Source organism: Ctenopharyngodon idella, chromosome 23 (genome assembly GCF_019924925.1).
Source record: "Ctenopharyngodon idella isolate HZGC_01 chromosome 23, HZGC01, whole genome shotgun sequence".
Lineage (NCBI taxonomy): Eukaryota > Metazoa > Chordata > Actinopteri > Cypriniformes > Xenocyprididae > Ctenopharyngodon > Ctenopharyngodon idella.
The window spans coordinates 17,297,974-17,314,857 of NC_067242.1; the positions used below are offsets into that span (position 1 = coordinate 17,297,974).

The 16,884-nt window shown below is 37.6% G+C and overlaps 1 protein-coding gene across 7 annotated transcripts in view; it reads right to left on the reverse strand.

Annotated features, from left to right (window-relative positions):
* Window positions 1–14,723, reverse strand: part of sulf1 (sulfatase 1) — a 105,875-nt gene extending 91,152 nt beyond the window's left edge. For 5 of the 7 annotated variants that reach the window (XM_051881484.1, XM_051881483.1, XM_051881487.1 and 2 more), the window contains exon 1: window positions 14,434–14,722. The gene's annotated coding sequence lies outside the window, so the exon portion shown is untranslated. Of the gene's footprint in view, window positions 1–14,433 lie in introns of all 7 variants that reach the window. The other 2 variants (XM_051881489.1, XM_051881488.1) reach the window with 1 other exon arrangement.
* Between the last annotated feature and the right edge of the window lie 2,161 nt (window positions 14,724–16,884).

Genomic DNA, 16,884 nt, shown 5'->3' on the forward strand with positions numbered 1-16,884 from the left:
TAATTCTAAGCGGTATGTGTGGAGAAAACCAGGCACTGCTCATCACCTGTCCAATACAGTCCCAACAGTGAAGCATGGTGGTGGCAGCATCATGCTGTGGGGGTGTTTTTCAGCTGCAGGGACAGGACGACTGGTTGCAATCGAGGGAAAGATGAATGCGGCCAAGTACAGGGATATCCTGGACGAAAACCTTCTCCAGAGTGCTCAGGACCTCAGACTGGGCCGAAGGTTTACCTTCCAACAAGACAATGACCCTAAGCACACAGCTAAAATAACGAAGGAGTGGCTTCACAACAACTCCGTGACTGTTCTTGAATGGCCCAGCCAGAGCCCTGACTTAAACCCAATTAAGCATCTCTGGAGAGACCTAAAAATGGCTGTCCACCAACATTTACCATCCAGCCTGACAGAACTGGAGAGGATCTGCAAGGAGGAATGGCAGAGGATCCCCAAATCCAGGTGTGAAAAACTTGTTGCATCTTTCCCAAAAAGACTCATGGCTGTATTAGATCAAAAGGGTGCTTCTACTAAATACAGAGCAAAGGGTCTGAATACTTAGGACCATGTGATATATGATTTTTTCTTTTTTAATAAATCTGCAAAATTGTCAACAATTCTGTGTTTTTCTATCAATATGGGGTGCTGTGTGTACATTAATGAGGGAAAAAAAAAATGAACTTAAATGATTTTAGCAAATGGCTGCAATATAACAAAGAGTGAAAAATTTAAGGGGGTCTGAATACTTTCCGTACCCACTGTATACACTCACCTCAGTCTGGCTTCTCAAACTACATAGCACTGAAACAGCATTAGTTAAGATTACTAATGACTTGTTAATTGCTTTGGACTCTGGCTGTCTTTCAATTCTGATTCTTCTCGATCTCAGTGCAGCTTTGACACTGTAGATCATTCACTTTTACTCACTTATCTGGAAAATGTTTTTGGTGTTACTGATACTGTATTAAATTGGTTCAAGTCTTATCTCTCAGACAGTAGGCAGTTTGTTTCCCTAGGTGGATGCAAGTCCAAAGTTGGTTCAGTTCAATATGGCGTTCCCCAGGGATCGATTATGAGTCCCTTACTTTTTAGCATTAACATTTTCCCCTTTGGTCAGCTACTAAGATCTCTTGGTCTTAAGTTTCATACAGAGATGACACCCAGATTTACATTCATTCAAAACCTGGTGATAATGCTGCTGTCACCTTTCGTGAACACTGTATTTCTGAGAGAAAAATATGGATGTCTTAATTTTCTGTCTCAACAGTGACAAGACTGGTTCACCCCACCAAATACTTAAAGGGTTAATTCACCAAAAAAAAATGAAAATAATGTCATTTATTACTCACCCTCATGCCGTTCCACACCCGTAAGACCTTCGTTCATCTTCGGAACACAAATTAAGATATTTTTGTTAAAATCCGATGGCTCAGTGAGGCCTCCATAGCCAGCAATGATATTTCCTCTCTCAAGATCCATTAATGTACTAAAAACATATTTAAATCAGTTCATGTGAGTACAGTGGTTCAATATTAATATTATAAAGCGACGAGAATATTTTTGGTGTGCCAAAAAAACAAAATAACGACTTATATAGTGATGGCCGATTTCAAAACACTGCTTCATTAAGCTTCGGAGCGTTATGAATCTTTTGTGTCGAATCATGATTTGGATCGCGTGTCAAACCGCCAAACTGCTGAAATCACTTGACTTTGGCGCTCTGAACCACTGATTCGACACAAAAGATTCCTCACCGAGTCATCGGATTTCAACAAAAATATCTTAATTTGTGTTCCGAAGATTAACAAAGGTCTTACGGGTCTGGAACGGCATGAGGGTGAGTAATAAATGACATTATTTTCATTTTTGGGTGAACTAACCCTTTAAAGCTGGTTCTTTAACCCTAAATATGAATGGCTCTGCTCTGGAGTTTCAAATAAAATTAAAAAATCTGGGGGTGATATTTAATGCAAATGTAATGTTTTATCCTCATGTAATGTTTGTTTGTTTTATCCCCCCCCCCCCCCATCTCAAACATTGCAAGACAGCAGCCCATGCTATCATTCTCTGTGGCTCCGAATGGTTTGGCACCACAATATTTGTCTGAACTTATAAATCTCTACACCCCAAGGCGTGATCTCCGCTCCTCCTATTCTGGCTTTTTAACTGTTCCTCCAACTTGCTTATGCTCTATGGGTGACCTGGCATTTTCTTTTGCACCAAAACTTTGGAATTCTCTTCACTCTGAGACTAGACATCCTGAATGTTTTAGTGTTTTTAAATCTTCTCTTAAAACACATTTTTTCAGGCTAACTTATGTGATTTTTTTTTTTTTTTTTTTGCAATTTATGTATTTTTATTTTTGTAAAACACTTTGAGATGCAACTTTTAAAGCCAATTAAAAAAAAAAACATTTTTAAAATTAAACATCAAAAACAAAGCCAACTGTTACAAATATTCAAAGTTTTAGTGATGTTGACAAGGTTAAAATACTAAAAGACAATAACACTAATAAAATGACATGTGAAAACAGGAGAGAGAAAAGACGGACAGCTAAACAAGACCCAGGAAAGTTCCCAAAGCTCAAAAGTCCTTAGGTCAGTTTAGAAGTGTACAGAGTCAAGCTATGCCTGCACTAGCAGCTCTTACAAAAACAACTTCTACATTCTAGGAGGGCAACACTGACCTCATTTCTACCAATAGACCCCAGTCCTTTGTTTTCTAAGCTTTATCCCCCAAAAAATGTGGCCTTTATCCATCTGTGAGGTTGCTACGACTCTTCAAATATGAACAGAATAAGACAAAGAAAAGTCAGGTCAATACATTCGCCCACTGTTGCCCTCATTTATTCTGCCGGGCTCGACATAAGCAAACAATCCACTCTTACAGCTTAGCAACTATTTGGACTGCCACACACTGAAGTCACTCTTGAATGCATGACATCCTCAAATTCAGAACATGACCCATTGTGGGTCCTACATTTATACTAGAGGTGCCTGACTAGGAAGGGAAACACTTTTCACCCTTCCTTACCAGCGCAACCATCCTGAAAACACTAGTATGGGTGATTATAACTAAAATCTTGCCCATTTAAACACTAAGTTCTCCTTTAGCTGTTAAAACATGATCATGAATAAACTCAAACTATGTGTCAACTTTGTAACTACATCATCTAACACATTAGTAGACTGTTGGGTTAGGGTTTGGGTTAGTAGAATAAGATGTAGTTATAAAAGGTACTTATAGTCAGTAAAATGTCTGTTGGGGACCATCAAAATAAAGTGTTGGCAGATATTGAGCAGACAGTCTATTAATACTCTAGTGAGTGTAAGTTGACATGTAGTTGCAAAGTTACTTATAGTTAGTAGAATGTCTAAAGTGAACGGTCGAAAATAAAGTGTTACCCAAGCATGTTTTATGTTGATTCTTAAAAGTTAAAAAGGTACAAATGCCACCTTTTTCCTCTACTGAATACCACCACCAAAGAAAAAAAAGAAAAGAAAAAAAAAAAAAAAAAAAAAAAAAAAAAGAATGACACCGATGGGAAAGTTCAGTTTCCCCCAATTGAGCAGCCTCGCTTGGATAGATTGAGCAAACATTGCCTTTGTGCCCCCATCTCCTGGCCTCTGATGTGGCCTGACAGGAAGAGCATTATGGGAAGGCTGGTCCTTGCAGAAGCGGTAATGCAGCTGTCTCCTGTTTACCCTGCTCCTCTTGGCCTGGGTATCAATTAGCCTGGCAATAGAGAGAGTGCAATCAACACTACTCAAACGAAACCCTTAGCGTGCCAAATGTGAAAACTGAAGACGTGCATCTTTTTAAAACAAATGGTCCTCACCATCACGCGTCTGACGAGCAGCCGAAAGTCTTTATGAGGTTTAAGGAATTACTTGAGGATATGAAGGCATTTTAAGTGCTTGTTAAACTTGTTCCATTTGTTTTAACCATCAAGAGAGCATGAACTCTTCATTCATCAAATAAGTCCTCATGTGGCTCTGGCTTAACTGAAATGGCATTGGTGTTCCTGTAATTGCAAATGTACCTCAATCAAATGGCAAATACCGTTATTTGTTTCAAAAGGAACATTTGCTCCAACGAGTATTAAACTTAATAAAAAGCAACATTTTAATTGGAAAAGCTAGGTTTTAAGAATAACTTTAGTAATTATCTTATAATATTCATGGGTTTTTTTTGTGTTTTTTTTTTTTTACAACATCATCAGTGGTGATGACCTGAAAGGTAAAATAAAGTCAAGTTAAAGGTGCAAAATGTAAGAATTTTGCAGTAAAATATCTAAAAACCACTAGGCCAGTGTTATATATTTTGTTCACTTGAGTACTTAAAATATCCCAAATGTTTGCAACCATTTGTAAATCGTGAGAAAATTGCAATTTTAACCAAGGCTCCGGGACGTGTGAGGAGTTGCCTGTCAATTGCGTCATACCCACGTTACCCTCGGTTTCTGGTTTTATTTTGTAGAAACCATGGAAACACCAAAGACGCTTTAATATTTACATGTTTTAATAGGCAAGGGAACAACTGTTTTGATATATTTATAGACAGAAAACTAATTATTGTTATATAGCTCAACACGTTTAGTCTTATTGTTTAAATCAAATTTTCTTGATTTTTTGCGAGTACCATGCTTTACCATGCTTTACCATGCCTCAGAGAAAAACTGTATTTTGTGAAGTAGCTAACAGCTGTGTTACCTCATACTCATGACCGGAAAAGCGGAAGCGGCGCTGGCAACTGTGGCATAATAAAAGTTCCGCTGCTCATGGAGTGTGTTGCGCAATGGACTACTTGCACTGAGCCTCGTGATGCACATCCGGTTTGATACATTACGGCTCAGTTGTTTCCGGTTGGATGATCCAGACATATTCAGAGACAGGAGAAGAGATATTCTGATGATTACCGTGTACAGACCTTTCCAAACTCAACGGAACTTTAAAGTTGGCATGAAATCAAAATTGACAATTCTTATTTTTTTTTTTTTGGAATATTGTAGTATTTATTATCAATAATTTATCCATGCACTTCATTATTATTATTTTTTTTTTTTAAATTCATGTGCCCTCATAATCTTTAATCAAAAACATTAACCTCCCCTCCCCCTTCAAAACGACTCATCGTCTCTTCCTGTCACATGCTATGGCGCGAGGGTGGAGCTATCTGATATATTAATAAACATTTCAGCAGGTTGAAGATAATTAATGTTAATGCAGAGAATATGATTAATTGTTTAAAAAACATTTGGCGGCATTAAAACATAGTAATAATCTGCGTTTTCATGAGAAGCTCTCTGTAAGTACACTGAACGCTGACTGGAAACGCTCTAGCTGTAACAAGTAGAATGCGGAAGTAGTTGTGCAAGTAGTCCATCGCTCCAGCAGCCTCGTTCAGCTCTCACAACACTCGGTCCTGCTCTGCTTCATACTACAGTAACGTTAATAAATCGCATCCATGAACATGATTTCTTCCCGAGTCCTATCCCAATTCTTTTTCACCGGCCGTTGAGGTGAAGACCACATGTCCCAAGATTCCGCGCTCAAACTTGGCATCATCAAGCTACACCTTTGTTTTGAATAGGCCTCTAGCGACCTCTAGCGGGCAGAAAATATTACATATTGCACTTTTAAGCAATTATTTAGAACGCCATGGAAAACAAACACCCAAAACCCAAGGAAGCTATGCCTCAAGCAAAAGTATAGTTCACTTTCGTACAGTGCGCATGATGCAAATTTCGTCATCGGACGAGTACGCGCATACTGTACGCGCACCGCCGGATTTTTGTAACCGCACGTACTTGTAAGCGCAGGTCGCACATGCTCATTTCATTTTTTTTTGCAGTAATTAGTTTATCCACAAGGTGGCAACCGTGCCCTGGGGGCATCGATTTACAAGGTAGTCAAAGAAAAACAGCATAAACAGAACAGACTGGAACGCATGCAAGCTACAGCGACATTGGAGGCCTACATAGATGAGAGATTGTGCAAAGAGGTAAGAAAGTACCCTAATTTGTACAAGTCTACAAGGAAGTATACCCAGGGCTTAAGTCATCAGAAAGCAAATATATGAAGGAAACGTTTGGTAAAGAGGGCCGTCATGGCAGTTAAGAGAGTAGGATTCAGAATGTGATTCCTGAGTAAAAACAATAAAAAGCAAATTAGAAAAATTACAGAATCTTGGTCACACCCATGCACAAAACAAGGGAACAGGACGGCCAAGAGAAGACTACGCTATAAAGACAAATTACAACCCAGTCATGTTTCTGCTTGAACCAATCATGAAGATTTGTGTCCATGTTAAATGTTACACTGCTAGTTTGGCACATTACCACCTTTTTTTCTCAAACAAGCAGTGCGGCTCCCTTAAAACATCTGGATATCTACCAGTTGGGCTTAAATTCAATCCTTGGACTCCTTTCAGGTGGCTAATCATGAGCTCAGCATTGAGGGATCCTGCTGCACCTTGTGAAAACATGAATCACATGAAACATTTGATCCATGTGTACTTTGACTCGGTCAAGCATCTCTCAGGACAGACCTCACCCAATCAAATTCGCTCAGTTCCGTTCCACAACCTTGGAACTATAGGTGGCCCTCAAGTCTCAGATGACCTCCTGAACAGTGAGGAAGATGACTGGGGCAAACCCATTACGGTTACTACACTTCACACTTGAATAAATCAAAGGAAAAAAAGGTCGAACACGCCTCTGGGTGGCTTCAAAAGAAGGGAATCAGTTAGGACAGATGTTTTTGACATTCAGTCTTATTTCATTTAGGGGAAATAAAGAGACAGGAAAACCTCAGCACACCCAAAAGAACAACCATTTTTATTATTCGCTTGGACAGTTTGCTTCATGAGAACAGCGAGCAACACGCCTAAACCCCATTGTCACTTTGTCTCAGAAGCAAAAGGCACAATAAATGAGTCAGTCTGACAGAATAGTTTGCAAGTCAGTCAGTGAAGTCTCAGCCAATTTTATCCATCTGATACTGAATAAGCATGAAGACGGCCTTTAAAAAAAGGTTTCCACAACGCTCATGAGAAACTGAGGTCATGTCTTTCTAGCCAACATTCAATAACATGCACATTACAGCCTCAAAACTCTGCAGGTGCTGGCCAGCTGAAAGTTCTTTTCCACCAGGAAGCTGTAAAAGTCAACTACACCCCTGTTGTGTACTGTGCTGTTATGGTTTTGGTGAGTGGAACCACTTGTGGTTAGTAAACAAGCCTATTCATGGAGTTTGTGTTCAGCCACCTTATGGGTGTCAAGACACTGGGACATTCTGTGATTACAACTGGTGTGATCAACGAAGTTGGTACAATCTCAACTATCAAACTGCTGGAAAAAGATACTCAGATAAATCAACATAAGCTCACAAGAAAATTTTACGCAGTTGCAATTTCGTGTAATGTGGTTAGTAGGAAAACGTACGATTCACCATAAACCCACCCCCAAACTTAACACTCACTGGGGCGAAAATAGGTCGTACAAAACATACAAATGAATTAATATGAATTTGCCACCAATTTGCCAAAACATATAATAGTTATAATATTGGATAAATACTATTAATACATGCAATGGATGGACTACTTGCACAACTACTTCCGCGTTCTTCTTGTTATGGCTCGAGCGTTTCCGGCCAGCGTTCAGCGCATTTATATACAGAGAGCTTCTCATGAAAACGCAGATTATTACGTTTTAGGGCTGCCAAATGTTTTTTAAATAATTAATCATATTCTCTGCATTCAACCTGCTGAAATGTTTATTAATATATTTCCCTTCCAAATGCACATTCTGAATAAATAAATATATTTCCCCACTAACCTACCGCCGTCAAGTGCTTGTCTTCTCATTAGCAGTGTTTTACTCTTCTTAGTCATCATATTTGATACCTGTTACATTTACATTTAAATGAATTTGACTAATAAACACCCTTAAGCTAAAAGACTATATGAAATGCCATAGAGGTAACATGAATGTTCAGATGCTTTGCATCACAGAAATACATTATATTTTAAATAGAATACCATTATTTTAAATTGTAATAATATTTCACAGTATTGCTGTTTTTTCTGTATGTTTGATATACACCATGATGAGCTTGAAACATGATCACAGAGTGTTTTTTCACAGCCTACCTGACTGAAAGGCCTCATTAATATGCAGCTCATTAGAGGTTCTTTATGCAATTCTTTTGTCTTCTCAGGTGTAAATCACCCATTATTCATGATGATTCACGCCTCCACGCATACTGTGTTTCTTGACAAAAAGTGTCTTACAAAAACTAAATCAATATATTGTTATAAATGAACGAGTATGCAGGATAATTTTTACATCATTTTGAAGCAAAAACTCTAGTCTACAACCTCTAATACCCAGAAGTCTTGTGAACACAGATTTTATATATATTTTTTGGCTTTATTTCAGTGACTTAAGTTTTTTGTTTTTTCAATAACCACGCATAAACGTTATTCCTTCAAAAACACAAACATGTACATACATGTTCCTCACATATTATGGTAGCCTAGTTTGTGCTGAATACAGTGTAATGACACTTTTTCCATTAATATGTTTATGAACAACTGAAAAAAGCACAAATGTCAGGGCATGTCAAAACTTCTCCAGGGCCCCGAAAATCCTCAGACCCCAGAGGGTTAAGAAAGCGCATGGTTTTACTATGGTAAGTAGCAACTACGGGTGACAACGCATTATCACGATGGCTAGACTATTTTACGTCACAGTTGCACTGCAAACAAAAAGTTAAAACCATCAAGCATCGCTGATTCCCTCCTGACAATCTGAATGACAACTGTAAAAGTCCGTTAGCATCACGCGCTAGCTGCTTTCTGACTGTAAACGAGCAGAAGAGCATACAAGACATGCACAAACAAACCAAGCTGACGATTAAACAGCAGTATAACTTACCTTTCATATAATAGTTATAATTAATCAAGTATTTATGAAGGCGAACATGGTTTTACTATAGTAAGAGTGTAGTTAATTTTCGTACGAGCAGTATTGCTTGCGTTGGTGCTCTTTTATTCCAGTGTTTGAAATAGTGGATTTTTGGCATAAATGTGAGTTACATACAAGTGATTGTCAGTTTAAAAAAAAAAAAAAAAAAAAAAAAGCACAGAATAGTGACTAAAATATTATGTTTATTCTGATCTTATTCATCACGTCTCACACTGCAGCGTCGCGATCACTAATAGAGCGCTGACACCCTGTGGTGAAAATCACAGCTTATGTTGGATTAAAACTTAAAGTTCCGTTGAGTTTGGAAATATCTGTACACGGTAATCATCAGAATATTTCTTCTCCTGTCTCTGAATATGCCTGGAATTTAAAATCATCCCAAGGACACTCATTTTAAGAGGGGCTTAGTTAGCTATGTGATAACGGCACATTGAAAATAGATATAACCAGAAATAACTGAGCCGTAATGTATCAAACCGGATGTGCGTCACGAGGCTCAGTGCAAGTAATCCATTAACAGATCAAAGATGGATCATGAGACTTTTAGCATTGTTACTTAAGGCTAGAGTTGTCAAAAGTACCAACTTCAGTACTGAAATTTAAAAAAATGTGACGCTATGAGCGCTGTTGAGTGGATTAGTAAACACCCGATTGTCCATTGTTTTGACGCGCTCATCGGATATGTCTGTGATTGGCCTATTCAAAAACGTAAATAGTCAAATGATGCTCTTCACAGAACGCTTACACAGATAAACAGGAGCGTTTGAAAGCAGGCGTCTATCGCGGACCAGTCTGCTGATAGACTCCTGCTTTCAAAACGTGCTCAAATTCGAACACATCCATGTGCTTTCAAACGCTCCCGTGCGTTGATCATTATAGCCAATCACAGACATATCCAATGAGCCCGTCAACAATGGCCAATCAGAGGCGTTTACGAATCCGCCCAACAGCGCTCAAAGTATCACATTTTTAAAATTTCAGTACTGATTGGTACCGAAGTTGGTACTTTTGACAACTCTACTTAAGGCCCAAGCAAAATCGAAGAATGAATTGATGTGACATTTCAAACAAAATCAAGCCAAAATGAAGTTTGTTTGGAGTTCGTTTTGGGAGTTCGAAACAGCTTGCCAAAGTGAACTTTCCCCAAAAGTTTGCTATGATTGGTAAACACCTTTGTGTTTACCACACAATTGTATTGGTCCATGGTGATTATGTAATAGGTAAGTGTGCTCAGAGGCTCCACCTTCTTTCAAGTGGAAATCTTTTCTGGTTCATTTCTCCCGTTCCGTCCGTCGAGGTCAGACATAACCCGTGAGTGAAAACAAACTCACTGGAGTACTTGATGAAACGAGACAATGACAGTGTTTTTCATGTTTCATATGGTAAAGTGGGGATTTCTGAATCTGGATCGAACCTGATATTCTCTCAAAATCGATTGAGCTTAGTTTTAACAGCAGATGGCGCTCTAGGCTAGTTTTTAACTGCACACTCTCAAACGCTCACGAAGAAGAATGCTGGACAGCGATCGTGCGTTCGGCTGAGTCGTGTAAGTGGTTAAATATATTTGCACCTCGGCTCAGAATGCTTTTATGATGCAAGATTAATGTACACATCCCACTGTGAACACCCTTGTAATTCGCTTCAACCTTTTCGAACTTTATGAATGATTATTTTAGGTTTAAAGGGTTAGTTCACCCAAAAAATGAAAATTCTGTCATTTATTACTCATGCTCATGCCGTTCCAGACCCGTAAGACCTTTGTTGATCTTCGGAACGCAAATTGAGATATTTTTGTTTAAATCCGATGGCTCCGTGAGGCCTACATAGGGAGCAATGACATTTCCTCTCTCAAGATCCATAAAGGAACTAAAAACATATTTAAATCAGTTCATGTGAGTACAGTGGTTCAATATTAATATTATAAAGCGACGAGAATATTTTTGGTGCGCCAAAAAAAACAAAATAACGAATTATTTAGTGATGGCTGATTTCAAAACACTGCTTCAGGAAGCTTCGGAGCATGATGAATCAGCGTCTCGTCGCTTTATAATATTAATATTGAACCACTGTACTCACATGAACTGATTTAAATATGTTTTTAGTACATTAATGGATCTTGAGAGAGGAAATGTCATTGCTCCCTATGTAGGCCTCACGGAGCCATCGGATTTAAACAAAAATATCTTAATTTGCGTTAAAACGGCACGAGGGTGAGTAATTAATGACAGAATTTTCATTTTTGGGTGAACTAACCCTTTTAAGTAGTGTGTGTAGAGTTGTCAAAAGTACCAACTTTGGTACCTATCGGTAATGAAATTTTAAAAATGTGATGCTTTGAGCGCTGTTGAGCGGATTCGTAAACACCTCTGATTGGCCATTGTGTTGATGTGCTCATCAGATATGTCTGTGATTGGCTGCAACGATCAACGCACAGCAGCGTTTGAAAGCACACGAAAGTGTTTGAATTCGAAAGCGTTTTGAAAGCAGGCATCTCTCAGTGGACTGGTCCGCGATAGACGCCTGCTTTCAAACGCTCCCGTGTGTATCCGTGTAAGCGCTTGGTGAAAAGCATCATTGATGACTGTTTACAACGTTTTTACAGCGCTAATCATTGAAGCCAATCACAGACATATTCAATGAGCTGTGAACACAATGGCCAATCAGAGTTGTTTACGATTCCGCTTAACGGCACTCAAAGCGTCACATTTTTAAAATTAAAGTACCGACTAGGTACCGAAGTCGGTACTTTTGACAACTCTAAGTGTGTGTAAAGGAATTGGAAGCAAGCAGAGTACGGGTGTTTCTAAAGCACGTAGTGCCATCTGCTGTTAAAAACTAAGCTCAGAATCAATTCGAGAGAGGATTGTGATACATCGGCAAATATCAGAATCGCTCCAGATTCTTTGTATTGTGAATCGAGAAGCGATGTATTGCCTCATGGTAAAGCTGATTGATTTTAAGCAAACTATTGCATAAAGTGGTATATAAATAAATGTGACTTTAATAGAGTACAGAATTGCAGAGCTTGTGTAAACATATCCACGCTGCTATGATTACAGGTTTTTCTTATGATTTATTAATTTTTTTTTTGCCGTTTTCTCAATTTTGTTGCGTTTATATTGTTATTGAGAGGAAAGCGCACAGCACATATTTACATATTCATCTAAACGCCACTATCAGCAGAGTGGACGGATGTTTGCTAACAGTATACCGCTGGCCACGTATTTCGAACTTCATATTACCCCTAAGAGAAGAACGAAAAAATAACTCCAAGCTAGTACTGTAGCCATTTTGAGTTTTGCAGAAGTCAGTCATATGGGTTTGGAACAACAGGAGGATCCGTAAATGACAATTTATTTTTGGTTGAACTATCCCTTTAACAGTCACTTCTCCTCTCTCAAATATGCCCTAATCGGACTCTAGCATTAGCGATATAAGAGCCCCCACAAGCAAGCGTGACTAATAACAAAGAGTCTTTGTTTATTCCAGTTAGCATGACAGAAAGATGCAAACTCACTGCAATAACATCTGAACGAAGCCAATTCAAAAACGTGTTCTGGCCAGAGTTTGTCTTCAGAAAGTACACAGCCAAAGAAAACAACTCCAACCTCCTAAGTATCATCGGCCTTAAAAAAAACTGCCTGTTTGCCTGCGGACAGATTGACTGCGAGCGAGTGAACGGACGCCACGGCAAACTGCAACATGAGGTTAAAAGAGTTGAGTAAGATGTAGGGGTCTCAATCCCTAGAAGCCGAATAAAACATTTGAGCCCATTTCAAAAATAGCGGTTTAATAAAAATCCAGATGTGCACGTTATGTTCAAGGATATCTTCATAAAATGACCATGAAATAGCACTCAAAGACAGATTTTCATCCAGTTCTGTCAAGGCTTGCAATATGACGCCAAATTGTGGTGAAGGGAATACAACCTTCAGTACGCGTTTCAGGTTAAGCATGAAACGCTACTGCCTAGAGGGCTTTTAATGCGTGTGTGCGTGAGAAATGATGATTCCCTCATCAGTCCTCGATATTTTACAGTCAATAGAAACATCACCACATTGACCAAGTGCGCTGCGTTTTGGCATAATGTATCATTTAAAGGCCATACAAATGAGGTAAGTAGAAATAACAAAACAGCTCAATGACATGGAGAGCTGCACAAATAACCCTTAATATTTCTACTTGAACGAAAAGCACAATTGTTCCCCTGCCTGTCAGATGAAGTGCTGTTGGTTTCTCATTTGACCAGACACGGTTCAAAAAGAAAGAAAAAAAAAAAAAAATCACATAGCAGCCTGCCAATACACACACAACCCCCTACGTAAAATCACACACTCCCAACTACACAACTGTCCGCCAGTGTTAGAACTGTGTCTCTCGTACCAAACAGTTCATGTTGGTCTACGGACCACAAACACTCACACCTAAAGCATTTCTCTTGGCCCAACAGCTCAGTGAGAATAGGCTGGGATGTTGTGGTATTTATTTTGACCTTTGCTTAGCCTCAAATTATTTGTACTTTATCATGCATATTTGAAATAAGTACAAGCTCATTCAGAAACCTCATGTAATGATTACCAACCCATCACACCAAAAACAGATCATTTGGATGAGCACATTCATTGATAAACACTTTTAAGGATGAAATAATTAATTGGCTCTGTTAAATGCTACATATTTCTTACTGAAAAGACCAATGAACAGCTGCTCATCTGACTGAGAGTAATTGTGTTAATTGCTACATGTCCAGTAGTAAAAGAATGCAACATGCTTCTATTTAAAAAAGGAGATCAGAAGTTCATATAATAAACAAAATGATAAAACTGGTGATTTTGAATGAATTTACCTACAATTTGTAAAGGAAAAAAAAAAAAGCATGAAACTCCAATCCTCAGTGGGGCAAGAGCAGATTGTATGAGAGCACACAAATTCACTTAAATTGAAGAACAATACACAATTGTTATGAGAGAGTTTTAGTTTTGGATGTTGATGTCCTAGCTTTGTCAATCAGCTTTAGAAAAATGAACCATTTTTGCTGGTAAACAACATGATTATTACTGCACCAAACTGATCTTTCTAAATTCAAGTTATCAGAAACAGCAGTGCCTTTCAATAACTTGGCAGAAAGATGACATCTAATGACTAATATATTCTGGTAAACCAAGTCCTACCATACTGGAAATGGTTGTGGAGACTTACTGGAAGTGACCAAAAAAAACAAACAAAAAACAGACAAAAGTTTGAAGCCTTTTTCATAACAGCAGTGAATTTAAGCAGTAAGTATTTCTAGTGCTCAAACTAGTAATCACTTTGGGAGATAAACTGAACTAAATACCTTTTAAATATATTATGGGTTTATGAGAGGCTAACTAATTTAGCTCAATCATCTCTCCTGCTTCAATATAGGCTAAACACTTTCTCATTGTTTAATAATTCTGACTCACCTTAAGGCATTCAGAGCAGGATCTCAAACAATCGTCTAGGCAGCCGTGTTTGGTCTCAATACTTCCAGTAAAACAGTTAGCCAGAGGGCTAGTTCTCATCTGCTACTTCAGCCAAAAGACCTTCATTTAAAAGCCTGATAAACTTCCTCCACTTTTCCCAATAATGGCCCAATTGCAGTGGGAAAACTTCAGAATTCTTTGATTATCCTTTCTATCTGCCTTAAAGCAGGTGGACTGCAGGCCCCGCCTCTGCTAAACACCGTATTAATTATGCAGCTTCTCTCAGTGCATTGTTAGCTCGAAGCTAATTAAGTGAATGGCCGCCATTTTGAAAGCTCCGATATCAAAGCTGGTTCTTTGCTACTTGAACAAATTAAATCTGATTGCAGAAAGAGTTGTATTTATTATACAAAATTGTTTTAAGCTAAACTTCTGACACTTATTCCCCATGTAAGCTAAAACTAATAAGACTTTTTTTAAACACTTTTTGAAGTATAAAGTTGGTTATTTTCCTACTGTTGACTAAAAATGTGCTGACTTTGAATTAAGAAAACAATTATTATTATTTTTAAAATAAGTTTATTTTTTATCTTTAGGTTGTTGGTTAAATGACAAATGACTGATTTTATTTTTGCTGTGAGGTTATGGGTAACAAATACATTAATTATTATTTTAAACAATTTACATATTTAAAAAAAAAAAAACAATAAAAAACGAATGAGTTAATAAATAAATAAATAAATAAATACCATATAATATTTAAACACTTTTATTTATCTAATGCTATAATAATATTATAAAATAATAAATAATCATAAATTAATTAAAAAAAAATATATATATAAATAGAGCAGATATTTTAAAACAATTATAAATTATACAAACAAATATAATATATTTTTTATAAAATGTATTATATTCCCTCTGTTGTCTAAACATTTGTTGCCTTGGAATAATTGTTTTTTAAAATCATTTGTTGATTAAAAGGTAACAAATAACAGATTTTATAATGGTTTAAGGTCATATTAGTTATGGAATAAAGGCTTTTTCCCCATTTAAATACATTTTTTAATTTTATGAATCTTTCTTAATGTAAATATTTGAATGGTATTATTATTGTTGGCACGCTTGTTGCTTATACCAAAAGATGGCAGGTAGATTTGTTGCCATTTGTGAGTTATGAAGGTAAATGTGAAAAATGTTTCCCCGGTCTCTCCTACCTCAGCGATTTTGTTGACTTTAGTTCAGAGCTCTAAATTGACAGCACATGTGTAGCTAAAGCCTGTGTCCCTACCTGTTCTGCTGGTTTTGTCCCAAGGAAATACCATCAGAGCAGATCCTGCCACATAATGCTTCACTCATGCTTCTCTTTGGTCTGACATTCTTGGAATAAAGAACCAGGCAATGTTTTTCATTTATTGAAAGGTCAGATGAAACCTGTTCTCTGGGACCTTTAGATCTCAGAGGAGTCACATGGATACAAATTAAGCACTGATAAGTCATTATAAAAAAAAGAGAGAGAGAGAAATCATTAAAAGAAACAGACTGACATCATCTTTTGACTGTGCAGCTGAACAATTTGTTTTGTACGGGGAAGAATCTCAGGAAAGACTTCAAGCGAGTCTTCTGATGGAGCAGCTGGCTCTCTAAAAAGATGCAATTCAAATGCTGGATGGCTTCCTAATAAACAGAAGTTCCATAGTTATGAGAGCTCCTCGGCCTGGCTTTGAAAACCATTCAACTGCATTCACACACACACACACACACACTATGGAAATAGTAGGAGAAGAAGCTGTCCTGCATACTACTTCAAAGCTTAAACCTACCATAGATTTATTTGTGCTTAATGCAGGATTAATATGACTTAGTTCAGTCATAAATAAAAGGAGCGGAGGCCAGTCAGCTGACCACTGGTGGTGGTCCAAAACCTTCAGGAAAGGGAAAGATGGGAAAAAGAGTGAAACTGCATGATGCTCTTGGGTGGCCTGCATGGGGACTTTGACAGTAACCCTGGGAAACGCTGCGGTAAACTGATGATGGTACAATAACTGAAATAAAACAATAGCTAAAATGTAAAATTATTATATTATATTATTGGTAACAAGATTAAAGACCTAGACATACAGTCAAACCAAAAATTATTCAGACATTTTTGATATATTTTTACTAGTGGGTGCAGGACACTATAGTTCATTTATGTAATTGAGGATAGCAAAATAAAGTAAACTGTGACATATTATACCCAAAAATTCTTCATACAGTGGACTACCAGTAAAACTGATAAAAATATGGAACCAAAAATTATTCAGACACTTTGACCTGAACATGTTTTGCTTAAGTGTTATCTGACATAATTAAGATTCATTTTTTTTATAAACAGTATTAATGAATGAAATGTTCAGGGTGTCTGAATACATTTTGGTTTGACTGTATATTAGAAGAAATTATAGA